General features: G+C 35.9%; 1 long non-coding RNA gene across 1 annotated transcript in view; it reads right to left on the minus strand.

Annotated features, from left to right (window-relative positions):
• LOC116870561 overlaps nucleotides 1-20,347 on the minus strand; it is a 126,526-nt gene that overhangs the window by 80,393 nt on the left and 25,786 nt on the right. The window contains exon 2 of the long non-coding RNA XR_004383243.1: nucleotides 14,207-14,314. This is a non-coding gene — a long non-coding RNA (uncharacterized LOC116870561). The remainder of the gene's footprint in view (nucleotides 1-14,206; nucleotides 14,315-20,347) is intronic.

Here is a 20,347-nt window from a genome sequence, read left to right on the forward strand (position 1 = left end):
CTGTACTGAAGTCAGAGCTTCTGGGACAGAGATTTATGTAGAGCAGTTCCCTGCAGCATAGTTAGAAGAGAATTTGGGTAACAGTCAAGGAAGGAGTTAAGAGCCTTGCCATAAGACTGTGCCAAGTCTGATCTGGAGGGGCAAACAAGACCTCTGAAGAGGAGAATGTGAAAGGCCAAAAGGCAAGAGGAAAAGAAGGGCAGAAAGCACAGAAGATCAGGAAGTGAACCCTTCCCATGCAACAGGGCCAGCCAGTGGAGAAGGGAGAGTGAGGGTGAGAATGTTGAAAAGATGCCGACATTCCCATTTGGGTGCAGCCAGATGACTGACGGTGGTGTGTGTGCACACGCACACACAAACACACACACACACAACAAACAAACAAACAAAACACAAATAAAACCAGTCATACAGAAGCAAATAGGTCCAAACAGTGCTAAAAGAAAGTCAGGTAAAGGTCAGCAAATATTCACGTGGAATAAAACAATTTTTTTAATACTGCTGATTCGCTACGCAGAATAAAGGTAAAATAAAGACATTTTTTAAATAAGAAGAAAACCAAAAGAGTTCACCACTAGCAGACAAGCATCAAAGGATTTCTAAAGGGTGGTCTTCTGGCAAAAGGAAAGTGGTCCCAAATGGAAAGATGAAGATACAAGTAGGAATAAAGCCCATTAAAAAATGGGATGTTGATCAACCTAAATGATTACTGACTATCAAAAAGAAGAACCATGGTGGGGTGAAGCTCAGACCTCAGGAAAACATGGGATGCAGGGAACAGGATAAAATCAAAGGAACTCTCAAGAAGGATGATGAAGAGACATTCCCAGGACGGTAGCTACACTGGAATGAGAGAGCTATACTGGAATGAGAGAGCAGTTAACTAAGATTGGAACAATGTGATATAGGCCCACATATTCCTTTTCATCATGAGTTGAGAATGCCTGCCTGAGCCAGACTAGACTTCTATCTGAGTAAGTTACAGCTCTCCATTCCATGTGCCACAGCCTAAAGCAGCTCAAGACATTTAGTTCACTTCCCCAAAGTGTTCCGCTTTGATTTGCTCCTGGGAGCTGGAGGTAAGTTTAGAAGCACAGCAGCATTGGTTAGTGTAGAAGCAAAAAATAAAGAGCAAATTACTCCCCCATGAAACATTTTTACTATTAAACATCTAGAACCTAGCCCACAACACAGTCCTGCTTACTGGCCCAATCCCAGTATACCAGCCCAGTGTTTTCCAGGATCCACTCAGGATCTTGCCCAAAGACTTCTCCAGAGGAGATGTCTTGTAAACTTTCAGGGAAGCTAAAGCCCGATTGTGATCATAGAGTTCTGTTCACTCGCCTTTTCCCAGAAACATCTATCTCAACATGGTAGTATTATCCTTTCCCTACACAGCTAGGTTCATGCTTGCTACCATTTTCCAACAAAAAGCAATATGTTGTGTAGTGATAAAATATATAACAGGTAAATCTATAAGGAAGCATAAGAGAAAATAATTTTTTAAAAAGCAGAGCAATGGTTAACTCTGGGAAGCAAGGAAACACATATAACTGGGGAGAGGATCACAAAGGATTTTAAGGTTCTGGTAATATACTTGTTTAAGATTTGATTGATTGATTGATTGATTGATTAAGAGAGAGACACAAAAAGACAGACAGTGAGAGAGAACACAAGCCAGGGAGGAGAAGGAGAAGTAGGCTCCCTGCTGAGCAGGGAGATGGACCCACATAGGGCTTGGTCCCAGGACCCTGGGGTCATGACCTGAGCTGAAAGCAGGTCACAATTTAACTGACTGAGCCATGCAGGCACCCAAGTTCCGGAAATGTTTTTATTTCTTAATCTGGGTGATGAATAGTCATGTTCACTTTAATAAAAATCTTTACATTGTTCCCAGCAATTCTGTACATAGCTAAAATTTAAAAAAAAAAAAAAGAAGAAGAAGAAGAGTCACATGGCTCTGTATACCTCCATTTCTCTCTCATCAACCCAAACTTAGAGTACCTAGTATTTCTCTTCCCCTTTTCTGGAACCCTGCCACCACCATGGTCTAAACCACCCCCATCTCTTGCCTGGTATATGAAAGTTTCCTAATTTGTCTCTCTGCTTCTACCCCTGTCCCTCTATGTTGTGTTTTTCACACAAAAGCCAGAGTGATCTTTTTAAAGCCTAAGTTGGATCTTGTCACTGCTGCTCAAAACCTCCCAGGCTCCCATCCAACTCAAAGAAAACCATGGGGTACAAGACTTTCTGCTTTCATCTGGGGGTCACCTCTTCCATCTCCAATCACACTAGTTTCTTTATCACTCCTGAATGCACCCAGCACACTCCTACCTCAAAAGCTGGTTTTTCCATCTCAAGATATCCGGATAGCTCACTCTTCTTTTATTCAGACTTCTGATCCACCACTTCTTGTCAGAAAGGCTTTCCCTAACCATGTATTCTTTTTAAATATTATTCCCCTGGTTTGCTTTATTTTCTTCTTAGAACTCATTAACATAGGACCCATGTATTTGCTTGTTTCTTTATTATCTTCTTTTCATAACTAGAATGTAAGCCCCCTTAGGCCAGAAACTTTGTCAGTTTTGGTCACTGTTGAATGATATCTGGTAACATAGTAGGAGTCCTTTTAATATTTGTTGAACAAATGAAGGATATTCCTTTATTTATCCACCTTAATCTAATCTCTGCCAAATTTCCCAACAAGTCCTAGTTTTACTGGACTTTCTTTTCTTTTCTTTTGGGGTCGGGGGGACTGCTCAGAGACCTTGATTGTGATTATGGTCCTCATCATTCATTGGGAAGCCTAAATAAACCATTTTCTTTTCCTTGGCTTTAACAACAGCTGCTGCCTCCGGGCTTGAGATGGAAGACAAAACTAGTGGAAGGCCTTGTAGAGAAAAGCTAACAGGTGAGATCTCTGCTTATCCCAGCTTAGGTGACGGTAGAACAGGAGAAGAATCTAAGTACAATATTCCAAATACTCTGTTCTTCAAAGCTGAGGCCCACAGGACAGGAGCTAGTGCAAGGACTCTGGTGAAGGCTCACAAAATTGCCCAACTCAGCAATCAACCCAAAGTTCCTTCCAGAAAAGCAAATTTATCCACAGCTTCTAGTGCATTATCCGAATCTCTCCCCTGGAGGGTTTTCCTCTTTCCTTGCTGAGGACAGCAATAGGCACTTTTGCAATGGTCTCCCAGGCTTGTGCGAGAATGAAGATGGCTTCTTGTCCCTCGAGGGTTACGTTGGGTCTGCCTCCACCAACACTTTAACTCTTGCCAAAGGCAGCCTGCAGCTACCAGCCTGATAGCTACTCTGACTGGGCTTGGGGCTGCAGGCTCCCCCCTGGGCCCCTCCTCCTGGGCTCCCCCTGAAGCCACCTTGGCTTCCTATTTTACAGGCCGCTGCCATCTGACTAGAGTGCGCTGAGCCGGGCCGCCCTTGATTGGATTTTCTTATTGTCCACTCAGGTTCTTAACAAATGATCACTGAAAGCAGACCGATGGCATGTCAAATAAATCACTTGGGCAAAAAATGCAAATTTACAAAAGCAAGAGACTGTAAAGAGACTGGTGAGCTTTGAAAAACCCATATCTGAATTATATGCTGTTTAAGAATAAAAATAAATAGAGCATAAAAAAATATAATAGAGGGAAATAAATACAACTATGAGCCATGCTTGGAATGTGTAACTGACTTCAGTTTAAATCCACACCTCTAGGGAACGGGGTCATTTAGGTTACACAATAAGAAAAGATATACTCTCAGCCATACCCAGCAAATAACTATATGTAAGTGACTACAAAAATAAACAGGAAGAAGAGGAAGGAATAGTACTTGAGGCTTAAATTGCAACAAATTTTAATGCATCTAGTTGATATCATAGACTACTAAAAACAAAGCAAATTTTAAGAAAGGATTCACAGCCGTATTGGGAAAAAAATTAAAGTTAATACTACTTCAACATTTATTGTTACATCTGTTTTCTTTATTTTTGTCTTTTTTCCCCCCGGTAGAAAAGTTCATCCTGAAATTTGAATTAGTTGGCTTTTACTAGACCAAAAATTTTACTTAAGTTCTGTTGAAGACAGATGCGCAATCAAAAATGATACCGTTTACTCAGTTCAACAGGAGACAACCAGTGAAAAAAAAATTTTTAAGGTTCAAGTATTTTTTTTAAGAATTTATTTATTTGACAGACAGAGATAGCAAGAGAGGGAACACAAGCAAGGGGGTTGTGAGGGAACACAAGCAAGGGGGGTATGGGAGGGGAAGCAGGCTCCCCACTGAGCATGAAGCCTGAAGCAGGGCTTGATCTCAGGACCCTGGGATCATGACCTGGGCCAAAGGCAGACACTTTATGGCTGAGCCACCCAGTGGCTCCAAGTATTTCTTGACATAATACAGCTGGATTGCAAGCACTAATTAATACCTTGACTACTTTTCCATTATGTTCCATAATTTTGATATAGGTTAGTATGTCTTTTGGCAAATGTTTTAAAAATTCAGATTTTTCCATTAGGAACATAAAATTCATTACCATCATTTAGCTATATTTCCTCCCCATGACATTTCTGTTTAGGATTTTTTTAATATTAACGTGTAAAATTTTCTATTTTAGGAAACTAGACAAATAATTTTTCATCTATCCCTTTATAGTGAAGATAATTTTTAGGGTTAGTAAAAAGATAACATATATATACTATTTTAAAAACAGCTCCTGGCTGCTACTGGGTTCTAGTAGAGATGAGCATCTGATTGTGAGTCAAGAGATCTTAATTCTAACCCTGCCTCTAGCAATAATAACTAGTAGCTCTATCACACTGGAAAATCATTTACTCTTAATGTATCTCAGTTTTTTTCTCATCTGTAAGAGGGCCAGATAAGGACTAATGTAGGCTCCATCTTTAAAATTATATGAAACTATATACAGTTGTTTTGTTTGGCATGGTTTGATGCATTCCTAATCTGAATCTATACAATTATAACTATATATGACCCCAACAACAGAGCCCAAATTACATGGAGCAAAAACTATCAGTACCAAAGGGAGAAATTCAACAATAAGAGTTGTAGGTTTCATTATGCCACTTTCAAAAAAGGGTAGGCCAACTAAACAGAAGATCAGCAAGGAAATAGAAGGCTTGAATAACATTTTAGGCCAACTAGACATAATGTATCTAGAAAACACTCTGCTAACAATATCTAACAATAGCAGAACACACATTCTTCTCAAGTGCAGATGGAACATTCTTCAGAACAGACAATGTATTACACTATAAAACAAGTCTCAATAAATGTAAAAGGACTGCAATTATACAAAGTATGTTCTCTCTTGGGGTACCTGGGTGGCTCAGATGGTTAAGCATCTGCTTTCAGTTCAGGTCATGATCCCAGGGTCCTGGGATCGAGCCCCACATTGGGCTCCCCGCTTGGTGGGGAGCCTGCTTCTCCCTCTCCTTCTACTGCTCCCCCTTGCTTGCACTCTCTCGCTCTCTCTGCCAAATAAATGAATAAAATCTTTTTTTTTTTTTTTGAAGTATATTCTCTGGCCATGAGGAAGTAAATTAGAAATCAGTAACAAAAGGAAATTTGGCAAATTAACAAATATGTGGAAATTATGTTTGTTGAAAATATGTGGCAATTACAGTACACTCCCAATCTTTTAAAAAAAATCTCAGCTGCCCTTTCTTTGCAGAAATTGACAAACTAAAACTCATAATATCCAAACAATCTTGAAAAAGTATAACAAAGTTGGAGGACTCAGACTTTCCAATTACAAAACTATGAACTCACCACAAAGCTACAGTAATGAAGACTTTCTGGTATTGGCATAAGGATAAACATATAGATCAATAATGTAGAGTTAAGAGCCCAGAAATGAACCTACACATTTATGCTCAATTGTATCTGACAAAGGTGCCAGGATCATTCAATGGGGGAAAGAATAGGCTTTCTAACAAGTGGTACTGGGACAAGTGGATATCCACATTTAAAAGAATGAAGTTGGACCCCCTATCTCATACCACATACAAAAATTAACTCAAGATGGATCAAAGACCCAAATGCCAGAGGTAAAACTATCAAAATCTTAAAGGAAACCAGGGGACTAAATCTTCATGTCCTTGGATTAAACAATGGTTTCCTAAATATGACACCAAATGCATAAGTAACCAAAGAAAAAAATAGAGAGAAGATTTCATCAAAATTTAGGAATTTTTCACTACCAAAAAGTGAAAAGATAAACAACAAGATGGGAGGAAATGTTTACAAATCATACATCTGAAAGTGATCCACTTTCTAAAATATACAAAGAACTCTTACTACTCAAAAATACAAGACAACCCAATTAAAAAATGAGCAGAGGATTTGAATAGACATTTCCCCCAAAATATACACAAATGACCAATAAGCACATGAAAAAATGCTCAATATCCTTAGTCATCAGAGAAATGGAAACCAAAACCACCATAAGACAGCACCTCACAACCATCAGATGGTTATAATAAAAAAAATAATAACAAATGTTGATGAGGATGTAGAGAAATTGGAACCCTCAAACACTGGTGGTGGGAATGTAAAATAGTGCAGTTACTTTAGAAAACTATTTAACAGTTCCTCAACATGTTAAACATACAGGTATCATATGACTCTGCAACTCTACTCCTATGCATATATACACAAGAGAACTGAAAACACATGTTCACACAAAAACATGTACATGAATGTTCATTACAGCATTACTTATAATAACCAAAAAGTGGAAACAACCAAATGCCCATCAACTGATGGGAGGTTAAACAAAATGTGATATATCCATAGAAAGGATATATTCTGTAAAAAGGATGGAAATACTAATAGGTGCTACAAGATGGGTGAACCTTGAAAGAAACAGTCACAAAAGGTCATAGATTATATAATTCCATTTAGATGAAATGTCCAGAACAGGCAAATCTATACTAACAGAAAGTAGATAGTGGTTGCTGAGGGCTGGGTGAGGACAAGAAAATGTGGGATAACCGCTAATGTGTATTTTGGGGGGAATGAAACTGTCCTGGAATTAGATAGTGATAATAGTTGCACAACCTTCTGAATATATTTGGAACTACTGAACTGTACACCTTAAAAAGGAGAACATCATGATATGTAAATTAAACTTCAATTAAAAAAAATCCAAATCTGCAGAGTAACAAGTTGTGTAAAATGCACTACATTCTGGGGTGTACTCTGCTGTGATACATGCAGAGTGGAGGTAGAGCAAAGAGGGCAGACAGGTGGAGGTATATTGCTAGAAAACAAACAACATCAATATTATTTTTCCTTCTGGCAGAAAAGTTTTCATACACCCATGACTAGGAGGTTAGTGACTATATCCAAAACTGATATAGATTGTGAAAAACGAAGTGCCTAGTACTTACATATGCTTTGGGGGGGGGCTGTTAAGACCAAGAAACATAAGGAGTTTCAATTCCTACATCACACGTTTTTATTGAGCCAACAAAAGTCTGGGATAGTTATGTTTTATTTAAAACCTGCGCCCCTCCTCAATCAGGTCCTTCAGCCAAAGATGTATTGTGACATTTTCCCCTGTCCTAGTTACCATGTCTTTTTAAGCTGAAAAAAAAGGCTGTCACCAAAAAAGAGAAAGTTAAAAAAGACTTTATATTTGAAAGTTTCTACTTTGATTTTCAAAAAATAAAATTTCCAATAGCTTTGTACTTTTACTGTAAAGAAAATACACACCATTTCAGGATAGTAGTTACCTCCAGAAAGAGAGGGAGAGAGAAACAAGAGGTAGGAGTTGGGGGTGGCAGGGCAGGGGCTCTATCTTTAACATTGTGCTTTTATAAAGACAGAGAGAGCGCTAAAGCAGAGTATTTGCATTTGATTTTAGTGATAGATATATGGGCATCTGTTATTTTAGCTTTTGAACTTTTCAGTATGCTTGAAATATTTTTAAAATATTAAAGAATTAAAAATTTTTAAGAACTATTTTCAAATTATTTTATATTAAAACATGATATACTCATCACTGTAATAATATTTTCTCATCATAAACACATTTTATGCTTTTTAAAATTATATTAAATTAAATTTTTAATTTTGTTTTATTTTTTCATCATGACAAGTATACTCTTTAATCCCCATCTTCTATTTCCCCCATTCCCCTTACCCACCACTCCTCTGGTAATCATCAGTTTGCTCTCTGTAGTTATGAATCTGTTTCTTGCTTCGTCTGTCTCTCTCTTTTTTTCCCCTTCATTTGTTTTGTTTCTTAAATTCTGCACATGAGTGAGATAATATAGCATTTCGCTTTCTCTGACTAACTTATTTCACTTAGTATTATACTCTTTAGCTCTATCCATGTTATTGCAAATGGCAAGATTTCATTCTTTCTTATGGCTGAATTTTATATATATAGTAATTATATATCTATCAAAATATATATATGTATATGTATATATATATATATATATATATATAATCTTACCTCTTCATTATCCAATTAATCTATTGATAGACACTTAGTCTACTTCCATAGTTTGGCTATTACAAATAATGCTACAATAAACATAGGAATGCATGTTTTCCTTTCAACTAGTGTTTTTGTATTTTGGGGGCAAATATCCACAAATGTGATTCCTTGATCATAGGATAAGTTAATTTTTAGTTTTCAAAGGAATGTATATACTGTTTTCCAGAGTGACTGCTCCAATTTGCACTCCCACCAACAGTGCAAGAGAGTTTCCTTTTCTCCACATCCTCGCCAACACTTTTGTTTCCTATGTTTTTTTATTCTAGTCATTCTTACAGGTATGAGGGGATATCTCATTGTAGTTTTGATATGTATTTCCCTAATGATGAGTGATGTTAAACATCTTTTCATGTGTCTATTGGCCACCTGTATGTTCTGTTTGAAGAAATGTCTGTTCATATCTTCTGCCCATTTTTTAATTGGATTATATTTTGGGGGGGTATTGAGTTGTATCAGTTCTTTATATATGTTTGATACTAACACATTATCAGATATGTCATTTGCAAATAGCTTCTCCCATTCAGTGGATTGCCTTTTAGTTTTGTTGATCATTTTCTTCATTGTGCAGAAACTTTTTATTTTGATGTAACAATATTATGAAAACCTATATGCCAACAAATCGGACAACTTAGAAGAAATGGATAAATTCCTAGAAAGATATAACTCACCAAAACTACAGCAGGAAGAAATAGAAAATTTGAAAAGACCCATTACCAGCAATGAAATTGAATCAGTAATCAAAAAACTCCCAAAAAACAAAAGTCCAGTCAGCTTCACGGGTGAATTCTACCAAACACTTAAGAAGAGTTAATACTCATTCTTCTCAAATTATTCCCAAAAAATACAGGAGTAATGAAAACTTCCAAGTTCATTCTATGAGGCCAGTATCACCCTGATAACAAAACCAGATAAAGACACCACAGAAAAGAGAATTATAGGCCAGTATCTCTCACGAATATAGATGCAAAAATCCCCAACAAAATATCAACAAACTGAATCCTACAATATATTTTAAAACTCACACACCATGATCAAGTGGGATGTATTCTCAGGATGCAAGCATGGTTCAATATTCACAAAACAATCAACATGATATATCACATCAATAAAAGAAAGGATCAAAATCACATGATTATTTCAATAGACATAGAAAAAGCATTTGACAAAGTACAAAATACATTCATGATAAAAATCCTCTGCAAAGTAGGTCTAGAGGGTATATATTCAACATAATAAAGGCCATATATGAAAAACCCACAGCCAGCATCATATTCAATGGTAAAAAACTGAGAGCTGTTCCCCTAAGGTCAGGAACAAGACAAGGATGTCCACTCTTACTACTATTATTCAACATAGTACTGGAAGTCCTAGCCTTAACAGTTGGACAACATAAAAAAATAAAAGGCGTCCAAATTAGTAGGGAAGACATAAAACTCTCACTGTATGCAGATGACATAGAACTATATATAAAAACCCTAAAGACTCTACCAAAAAACTACTAGAACTGATAAATGAATTCAATAAAGATATAGGATACAGGGGCGCCAGGGTGGTTCAGTGGTTAAAGCTTCTGCCTTTGGCTCAGGTCATGATCTCAGGGTCCTGGAATCGAGCCCCGCATCAGGCTCTCCACTCAGTGGAGAGCCTGCTTCCCTCCCCCACCCCACTTGTGATCTTTGTCTGTCAAATAAATAAATAAAATCTTAAAAATATATATATATGTAGGATACAAAATCAATGTACAAAATCAATCTGTTGCACTCCTATACTCTAATAATGAAGCAGCAGAATACAAAATTTAAAAAAAAATCCCATTTGCAATTGAATCAAAAACAATAAAATATCAAGTAATAAACTTAAAGAGATGAAAGACTTGTGATCTGAAAACAATATAACACTGATGAAAGAAATTCAGGAGGACACAAAGAAAAGGAAAGACATTCTATGCTCTTTGGTTGGAAGAAGAAATAATGCTAAAACATGTATACTACCCAAAGCAATCTATAGGTTTAATGCAATCTCTATTTAAACACCAACAACATTTTTCACAGAACTGGAACAAATAATTCCTAAAATTTGTATGGAACCAGAGAAGACGTCAATTAGACAAAGCCATCTTATAGAAAAACAAAATTGGAGGTATCACAATTCCAGACTTCAAGTTATATTACAAAGTGGTAGTAATTAAAACAGTATGGTACTGACATAAAAATAGACACATAGATCAATGGAATAGAACCAAAAACCCAGAAATAAACCCACAATTATACGGTCAATTAATCTTTGACAGAGGAGGAATGAATACCCAATGAGAAAGGACTCTTCAACAAAAAGTGTTGGGAAACCTGAACAACCACATGCAAAAGAATGAAACTGGACCATGTGCTTACATGGTACACACACACACACACACACACACACACACTTCAAAATGGATTAAAGATCAAAATGTGAGACTTGAAACCATAAAAATCCTTGAAGAGAGCGCAGGTGGTACCTCTCTGCCATCAGCCATAGCCACACTTTTCTAAATCTGTCACCTGAGGCAAGGGAAATAACAGCAAAAATAAACTACTGGGAATGCTTAATTTTATTTAAAAAAGTTTTCTTCCCATAGTTAATAATTACTAAGTATTACTATACTCTGGCACACAGTCCTTAAAAATACATTCTATCAGTCATGAAACATTTTCTTCGGGACCTACCAACACACCATGTGCCAAGTGCTATGAAACAAAGCGGTCATGAGACAAAGAAAAATAAGATGAGGTCTCCATCCTCAAAAAGCCCTTGGCCTAGTGGCTAATTCAGACCATTGAATGAATAATCCCAATACAATTTAGTAAAGGCTCTGAGAGATATATGCACAGGAAGGGAGTGAAAAACAAAATCATCACATGTACTCCCCAATTCTCCCTGATGAGTTAACACTGGATACATCAACCCAGTGGGGAAAGGAAGAAGAAGACAACAAAAAGGTTTCTTTTATCTAGCATAAGGACACAACCCACTAAATGTAGGCCACAACACATATAATTTTTCCCTCTGTAATTTTTAAGACTTAATTTTATACAGTTATTTCAATCAAATTTACTTAGCCAACTATGACATTTCTGCACACTTGTACTAAGAAAACTTTCATGGCTAACCTTTATTTTTTACTACAAGGAAGTCGTTGTGCATGGATTATTTCATTAAATCTTCATAACGTCTCTGGGAGATAGGTGCTGTTATCATCCCCACTTTACAGAGGAGAAGAATAACTAGAAAACTTAGAGTAACTAGAAAATTTGTCCAGGTTTGCAATTCCAATTAAACAGAGCCCTTAACCATCTGTTCACGCTACATCAATGTCAGTTATATATAAGAGGAAAATAAAGGATCCATAGAACCCTCTGTTAGCACAGAGAATATTTTCATCATGATGCTTGAAATTCCATCCAATTTTTAAGATGAAAAAAGCCCTTGAAATTATTTGGCTTATTATATCTTAGTAACAGAGTGCTTATATGTTTAATCTTTAACTCTGCGAAGTGTGCAAAAGAGAAACCAATCTAATAGCATTCATTTCCCATGATCGAACAACTGGATTTGGTTCTGGTCAATTAAAATGGTCTGCCCAGGACCCTCAACAGGATGGTGATTGATGTTAAGAAAGAGCCCTTATTGAGACCTACGGGCTGCTTTAAAAAGAAAATGCACAAGGATCCCATTCCTTGGTGCTGTTTGGACTAGGGGGACACAGTGCCATTGGCAACCAGCAGGGTGTTACGGGAAAAAAAAAAAAAAAAAAGAAAAAAGAAAAGAAAAGAAAGGCATGTATTATTTAATATAGATCAGCTGCTCAAGAGACACTTATCAGAACCCCTTTGTTCCCAAGCCTGGGAGGATCCGCCACAGACTCACCAAACAACAAGGACTGCAAGTGGCATCACACAGATGAAAAACACATCAGAAACTACCCAGGAGCCCAAGGGCCCAGGGAGATAGCCCAAGAACCGAGTAGGAGTGCAGACAGAATGATTGTCTGAACAGCTCTCCAATGTTGCATGATGCCAAACTCCTGGGACCACAGGGGTGAGAGGCATCCGGGCTGCCAAAAGACACAGAACTGTTGCCATTAAATGAGGCCTGAATAAAAGGGCTGCATGGCTGTATTTTCCCTGTTTTAATGGGCTTTAGTTCAGGTCTGGCCTAAGTGGGCTCCTGTGTTTCTCAGCGACCCAGCCACCTGGCAGACTGCACCCTCCCGAGGACGCTTTTCATCACATCAAGAGTGAGAACAAACTTGGTGGATCCTCCTCCAGAGAGATCTTGGCAATCACACAGCAGGTTGTGCCTCCCACACTAAAGTATTTCCTTGTATACCAGTGACCTTTGCTTCAACCCCTTGCTTCCACCTCTGCTTGCCTTCTTCAGACACTGTGTTACGTATGATATTGCTTTGTGGGTTCGGGAGACATTTTCTTTATCATCTGACTGAGGCTATGGGTCACCACAGTGACAGTGACAGTCCTCAAAGAGGCCACGCTAAGGTTGAGGGGGGCATCCAACTCCTGCCAATTCACTTCATTGGAAACAGTGCATAAAGCAGAAATTCTAACTGGGTGTCCAGGCTTTGAAGCTTACTTAGTTTCTCTCTTTTCCCTTTTATAAGAAACAAATTAAACAGAAGGCTAATGCTGCTAGTTTCAGAAGGCAACATTCAAATGGTAACTTACCGAAACAAAGTTACCTATCCACAGGGACAACTATCCGACTATAAAAAGCATAAAAGCAGTCAGTCTGAAAATGCACATGGCATTGTAAGTTTAAAGTTGAACTAAATATTTAATTTACATTCTCTATTTAAAATGCTGAAACCTACCAGGGATATCTAAGGTCAGAATTTTAGGTGCTTATTTGTATGGCACAGCTGAGAAAATGATGCTTTGTATATTCAACAATCTCAGAGACAATAGACCCCCAAGTTTGGGGTTTCTTATAAAGACAGCTTTTCTGTAATGGCTTAGGATTCCATGTGGTTGTGATATTTCCAGAATGAAGGACTAAGTCAATCCTGATGAAATTTTGAAAGATGCCACCACGTCTAAATGTTTCAAAGCCAACACTTCAACTGCTAAATCATTCCCTCTGTTTTAAAGGAGTGATTATTTGATTGGCAAAGGGGGTAGAGAGAAATCCTTCACCAGTAATGCAGATGGGCACATCATCTCCATGATTACATATGAAAGAGGATGGGATCTGGGGAAAACCTCCTGATTCATTCAGACACACAAATCATCCAAAGGAGGGGGTTACCCCATTTTCTCTTGAACTCTAGTAGGAAATTTCCCATGCCATAATTGTATTTGTTATAGTGCAATGATCAAAGTCAATAAATTCCTCCATCCATCCCCATTCAGGGAAACCATATGGCATTACTAGGAGAGTCACATGCAAGGCCAGTTTGTCTTATACATGATTGAATACCCACGGGGAAAAGGAACAGTGAAGAGACCAAAAGCATTTAAAACTAAAACACGAACTCCAAGAGACACACTGATATATACTCTACTTCTTAAGATCTCAAGTGGCAGGACTATAAAGAAAACATACTGCAATATGATCATTAAAAAAAAAAAAGAGAGAGAGAACAGATTCCTGAAAACAATAGGTGACTTCACTCACCAGCTGTGCACACAGAACCAGTGAGGTCTAGGTCAGAAGTTAGCACTTCTAGAAGGCTAGTATGTCCATTCTGAAGTCTGTTGATTATCAGTCTTATTTTCTGGTGCTCTGTTTGGTTACGAGGGAGGGAAGGGGAGGGAAGAGGAGGGAAGGGGAGGGGAGGAATAGGAAGGGGAATGATGGGGATGGAAGGGAAGGGAAGGAAAAAAAAGAAAGGAAACAGAAACTGTTTGGTAATATGCCCCAAGAAGTAGGAAATTGAAGAAAGAACTTTCACTTTTTCATCTTATACCCTTTTTACCATTTTATATTTTTTCTTTTAAATAAGCATGTAAACATGTAATTTTTTAAAACTAGCTTATAAAACATCATCTGTAGCTCACATTTTTCTTTTTTATTATTGAAGTACAATTTATATGTAACAAAATACACTGACTTTAAGTGAACAATTCGAAGAGTTATGACAAACAGTTAAGACTGCATACATAGCCTTACAGCAGCTATCATAAATCATGACATAGAACATTTCCATCACTCCTAAAATTTGCTCCTACCCCTTTGCTACTAATTCCATAACACTATCCCTGGGTCCTAGAAACCACTGATCTGCTTGCTTGCTTGCTTCCTTGCTTTCTTTCTTTTTCTTTCTTTCTTTCTTTCTTTCTTTCTTTCTTTCTTTCTTTCTTTCTTTCTTTCTTTTATTATGTTACATTAATTACCATATTCACTGATCTGTTTTGTATTATTAGTTTTGCTTTTGCAAGAATTTCATGTTCCATAATCATATAACAAAATCATATAAAATTTTGCATCTGCCTTTTTTTACTTAGCATAATACTTTTAAAATTCATCTATGTTGTTGTATGTATGTGTAAGTAGTTTGTTCCTTTTTACTGCTGAGTAATATTTCATTGTGTAGACACACCACAATTTGTAAATCTATTCACCAACTGATAGACATTTAAATTCATTCTGATTGTTGACTATTTCAAATAAAGCTATTTTGAGTTTTCAAGTACAAGTCTTTCTATGGACATTTGTTTTCATTTTTCCTTGGTAAGTACCTAGGAGAAGGATTACTGTGAAATATGTTTTTCATTGATTTTCCTCTTTTTTCTTTCATTTATTTCTGCTTTAATCTTTATTATTTCCTTCCTCTATTTACTCTGTGTTTAATTTTCTTATCTTTTTCTAGTTTCCTAAAGTGGAAGCTTAGATCATGGATTTGAGAACTTTCTCCCATCCAAATAGACATTAATGCTTCAAATTTTCATTTGAAGAATTGCCTTCATTCCATCCCACATGTGTTGCTATACTCTGTCTTTTTTTTTTTTTCAGTTCAAAATAATCTCTAGCATTCTTTGTAATTTTTTCCTTGGCCCATGTCTTGTTTTTTTGGTTTGTTTGTTTTGCTTTATTTTAAACTGTGTTGTTTAATTTCCAAATCCAAAGATTCCTCAAATAGATATCCTTCTTGTATTGATTTCTTTTTAAAACCATTATGATTAGAGAACATACTTTGTATAATTTCAATGTTTTTTTAACTTATTGGGATTCAGTTTATGGCTCAGAATATAATCTACCTTGGTGAATATTCCACATGCACTTGAAAGGAGTATTTATTAGGTCAATTTGACTGCTAGTGTTGTTTAGCCCTCTTTTCCTCACTAATTTTTCTGTCAATTCTATCAACAAAAAGAACTATTAAAATCTACAACTATAATTGTGAGTTTGTCTTGTTGTCCTTTAATATCTATCAGATTAATTTCATACATTTTGAAGTTCTTTTATTACATGCAATAACCCCCACCCCTGACGTGGGGCTCGATCCCAGGACCCTGATATCATGACCTGAGCCGAAGGCAGAGGCTTTAACCCACTGAGCCACCCAGGCACCCCGTATGTTTAGTTTTGTAAGAAACCACCAAATTGTCTTCCAAAGTGGTGGTACTGTTTTGTGTTTCCATCAGCAATAATTGAGAAGTTCCTGTTGTTCCAGATCCTCTCCAGCATTTGTTTTCAATGTTGCAGATTGTGGTCATTCTAATAGGTGTGTAATACGATCTCTTTGTTTTAATTTGCATTTCCCTGGTGTCATAAGTTGTGGAGCAGCTTTTCGTATGCCTGTTAGCCATCTGTTTGGTGAGATATCTATTAAAGTCACTGTGCCATTTTTTAAAATCTGGTTGTTAATTTTCTTTTTGTTGAATTCTAAAGGTTCTTTGTCTATTTGGGATAATAGTCCTTCATCAGATGTGTCTTTGGCAAATATATTTTCCCAAGCTGTGACTTGCCTTCTCATTTTCTTGACATTGTCTGTCACAGAGCAGAAGATTTTAATTTTAATGAAGTCCACATTATCAGTTATTTCTTTTGTGGATCATGCTTTTCGTGTTATATCTAAAAAGGTCATGTAGGTTTTCTCCTCTGTTGTATTCTAGGTGTTCTAGAGTTTCTTGTTTTACATGTAGGTCTACGATCCATTTTGAGTTAATTTTTGTGAAAGGTGTTAGGTCTGTGTTTAGATTCATTTTTCTGCCTGTAGATGTCCAATTGTTCCAGCACCATTTGCTGAAGAGACTATCTTTGCTCCATTGTATTTCCTTTGCTCCTTTGTTGAAAATCAGTTAGCTATATTTATGTGAATCTATCTCTGGTCTTTCTATCTTCTGTGACTTTGAGTTATTTGTCTATTCTTCTGCTAATACCTCACTGTCTTGATTACTCTGACTTTATAGTAAGTCTTGAAGTTGGGTAGCATCACCATTCCTCCAATTTTGTTCTTCTCTGTTAATATCATTATGCCTATTTGGGTCTTTTCCCTCTCCGTATAAACATTAGAAACATTTGTCAATACCCACAGAATAACTTGCTGGGATTTTGATCGGGATTCAATTGAACCTATAGATCAGATTAAGAAGAACTGATATCTTGAGTTTTCCTATCCATAAACATGGAATATCTCTCAATTTATTTAGTTTTTCTTTGATTCATTCATCAGAGTTTTGTAATTTTCCTCACGTAGATCTTGTACATATTTTGTTATTATTTATAACACATTTGTTACTATTTTTTATACCTAAATTACACTTTGGTGGGTGCTAATGTAAATGGGTGTAATGTAATGTAACATAACAAGTGCTGTTGTGCTTTTAATTTCAAATTTCATCTGCTCATTGCTAGTATTTGGGAAAGTAATCGACTTTTGTATATTAACCTTGAATTCTGTAACCTTACTGTAATTGCTTATAGTTTTGGGAGTGTTTTTGTCCATTCTTTGGATTTTCTTCATGGATGACATATAATTTATGAACAAAGTTTTGTTTATTCTTTCCCAATCTGTATACATTTTGTTTCCATTCCTTTCTTTATTGGATTAGGCAGGATATCCAGTACAATGTTACAAAAAGGTAGTGAAAGGAGATATACTTGCCTTGTACCTGATCTTAGTGAGAAAGTTTCTAGTTTCTCACCATTAAGTATGATATCAGTTACAGGTTTTTTTGCAGATATGCTTTATCATGCTGAGAAAGTTTCCTTCTATTTCTAGTTTTCTAAGAGTTTTTATCATGAATGGCTTATTATATTAATATTTCTTTTCTTTTTTGTCCCATCAGGTTTTTATTCTTTTTTTCTGTGTCTTTAACTGCTTCCTTTTGGATTCCCTGAAGATTAATTTACTTCATTTTATCTCCACTATTGACTTAATAACTATACTTCTTTGTTTTACTTTTTTAGTGGCTCCTCTAGAGTTGTCAATATACATCATTAGTTTGTCAAAATCTACCTTCAAATAATATTAATTGCTTCTTGCCATATTATAAGAACCTCACAACAGTGTACTTCTATTTGCCTCCTCTCATCCATTGTACTTTTGCTATACTTTTTACTGCTATATGTTACAAATCTCATACTACATTGTTAATTCTTTTTGCTTTAAACAGATCATTATCTTTTTTAAATGTCCATAATTTTTTAGTATAATTCTACTTCCAAAAGCTATCCTAAAGATTTAGTAAACATGCATTCCAAGAAGATTCAATGGAACAGTATTTATTAAAGTAAAAATATGACAACAACCTAAATGATCTATAGGAAGGGAAGGGTTAAATTATGGTATTTCTTTACAATGGAATATTAGAGAGCTCTTAATTTATGTTTAAAGACATTTAAGGACATAGAAAATTCTCATGCTTTTTGTAAGTGAAAAGAAAGCAGAAACCTGAAGATTCCGTCATTGAAACTGTTAATACTTGAGAGAGATAGACAGAGACTGAGAGAGAAAAAAGTAGGGAGATAGAATGATGTAAGAATACCACAAAATGCTTATTTATAATGGTTAGGTCATTCTAATTGTTTTTTCTAATCAATTTTCACCATTTTTAAATCAATTTTTACTATTAAAGAAATGTTTGCTCCATCAAAGATGCAAATTATAGAATATTCAAAAATGCTACTGAATTTTAAGTCCATTGAGTGCTTTTTTTCTTTTTTCTGTGCAAAGTTTACTTTCTAAATTGTTGTTTGCAGGGCTTTTTTTTTTTTTTAATTTCTTACAAGCTCTGAGATAGACATTTGCATATCTATCCCAGTGATCATAAAAGATAATGAACTGCTGGGGCACCTAGATAGCTCAGTCAATTAGGCATCTGCCTTCAGCTCAGGTCCTGGGATCGAGCCCTATCAGAGTCCCTGCTCAGTAGGGAGTCTGCTTCTCTCTCTCTCTCTATCTCTCTCTCTGCCCCTCCACCTGCTTGTGCTCTCTCTATCTCTCTCAAATAAATAAATAAAATCTTTTTAAAAAGATAATGAACTTTTTTTTAATTGAAGTTCATTATCTTTTAAAGAGATTTAAAAATAAAAATTGTCCTTTTTTACTCACACAATGATCATTTTCAGAACTGTTCATTTCTTTATATACATCTACATTTTTATATGGTATCATTTTCCTTCTGCCTGAAGCACTTCCTTTAATATTTCTTGTAATGTAGATCTGCTGTTAATTAAATCTTTCAGCATTCATATGTCTGAAAAAGGCTTTATTTCACCTTTGTCTTTGAATGATCTTTCCACTGGGGAAAGAATTCTAAGTTGACTATTTTTTCTTTCAAAAAACCTTAAAGATACGGCTTCATTGTCTCCTGGGTTGCATTATCTCCAATGACAAATCAGTTGTCACTCTTATCTTTGTTCTTCTGAATTTAAGAGGTCTTTTCCCCACTATCTACTTATAATAATTTCTCTTCGTTGTTAGTTTTTACTAATTTTAGTGTTATACTCTTCCCTGGTGTGTTTTTCTTCATATTTCTTCTGCTTGCAATTTATTTAGCTTCTTGCATATATGTATTTTTAGTTCTCATCAAGTTTAGAAATTTTTCAATGATGATTATTTTAAAATATTTTTCTACTATCTTTTTGGGGAGTCTGATTATACCCATGTTAAATGGCTTGATATTGTTTCACACTGTGTCCCATGGGTGACTAATGATTTGTTCACTTTTTCTTAGCCATTTTTCTTTCTGTGTTTTTGTGTAGAATCTATTGTTAGGTCTTGAAATTCACTATTCTTCTGCAGTGTCTAACATGGTGTTAATTATTTTCATTGTACTTTTCATTCTAGATTTTGTATTTTTCAACTCTATTCCACTTTGTCTTTTTTAATCATCTGTTTCCTCTCCTGTTGTGTTCATATTGTTCTTTGTCCTTTTAAATGTATAAGAGTATATTTATAATTGCTGTTTTACCATCTTTATCTGATAAGTCTAACTCTGGGTCATTTCTGAATTTGTTTATAGTGATTGAATTCTCCTTCTTATAAGTCATACTTTTCTGTTTCTTTGAATGTTTGATAATCTTTTTGTTTATATGCTAGACCTAGTAAATATTACATTTTTAGTTGCTGGATTTTGTTATATTCTTTGAACATTATAACTCTTTTTCTGGGACACAGTTTAATTGCTGGTAATCAGTTTGATTTCATCAATGTTTGCTTTAAAAATGTGTTAGGGTGAATCCAGCGGACTCTATAGGCTACAGCTAATTTTGTCCTTTCTAAGACCCTATATATCTAATGTCCCATGTATTAGGTCTTTCTATTCTGGCTGGTAGGAAATTGAACCAATCCCAGCTGTCTAAGCTATA

Source organism: Lontra canadensis, unplaced genomic scaffold (genome assembly GCF_010015895.1).
Source record: "Lontra canadensis isolate GAN:19392208 unplaced genomic scaffold, GSC_riverotter_1.0 scaffold23, whole genome shotgun sequence".
NCBI classification, from domain to species: Eukaryota; Metazoa; Chordata; class Mammalia; order Carnivora; family Mustelidae; genus Lontra; species Lontra canadensis.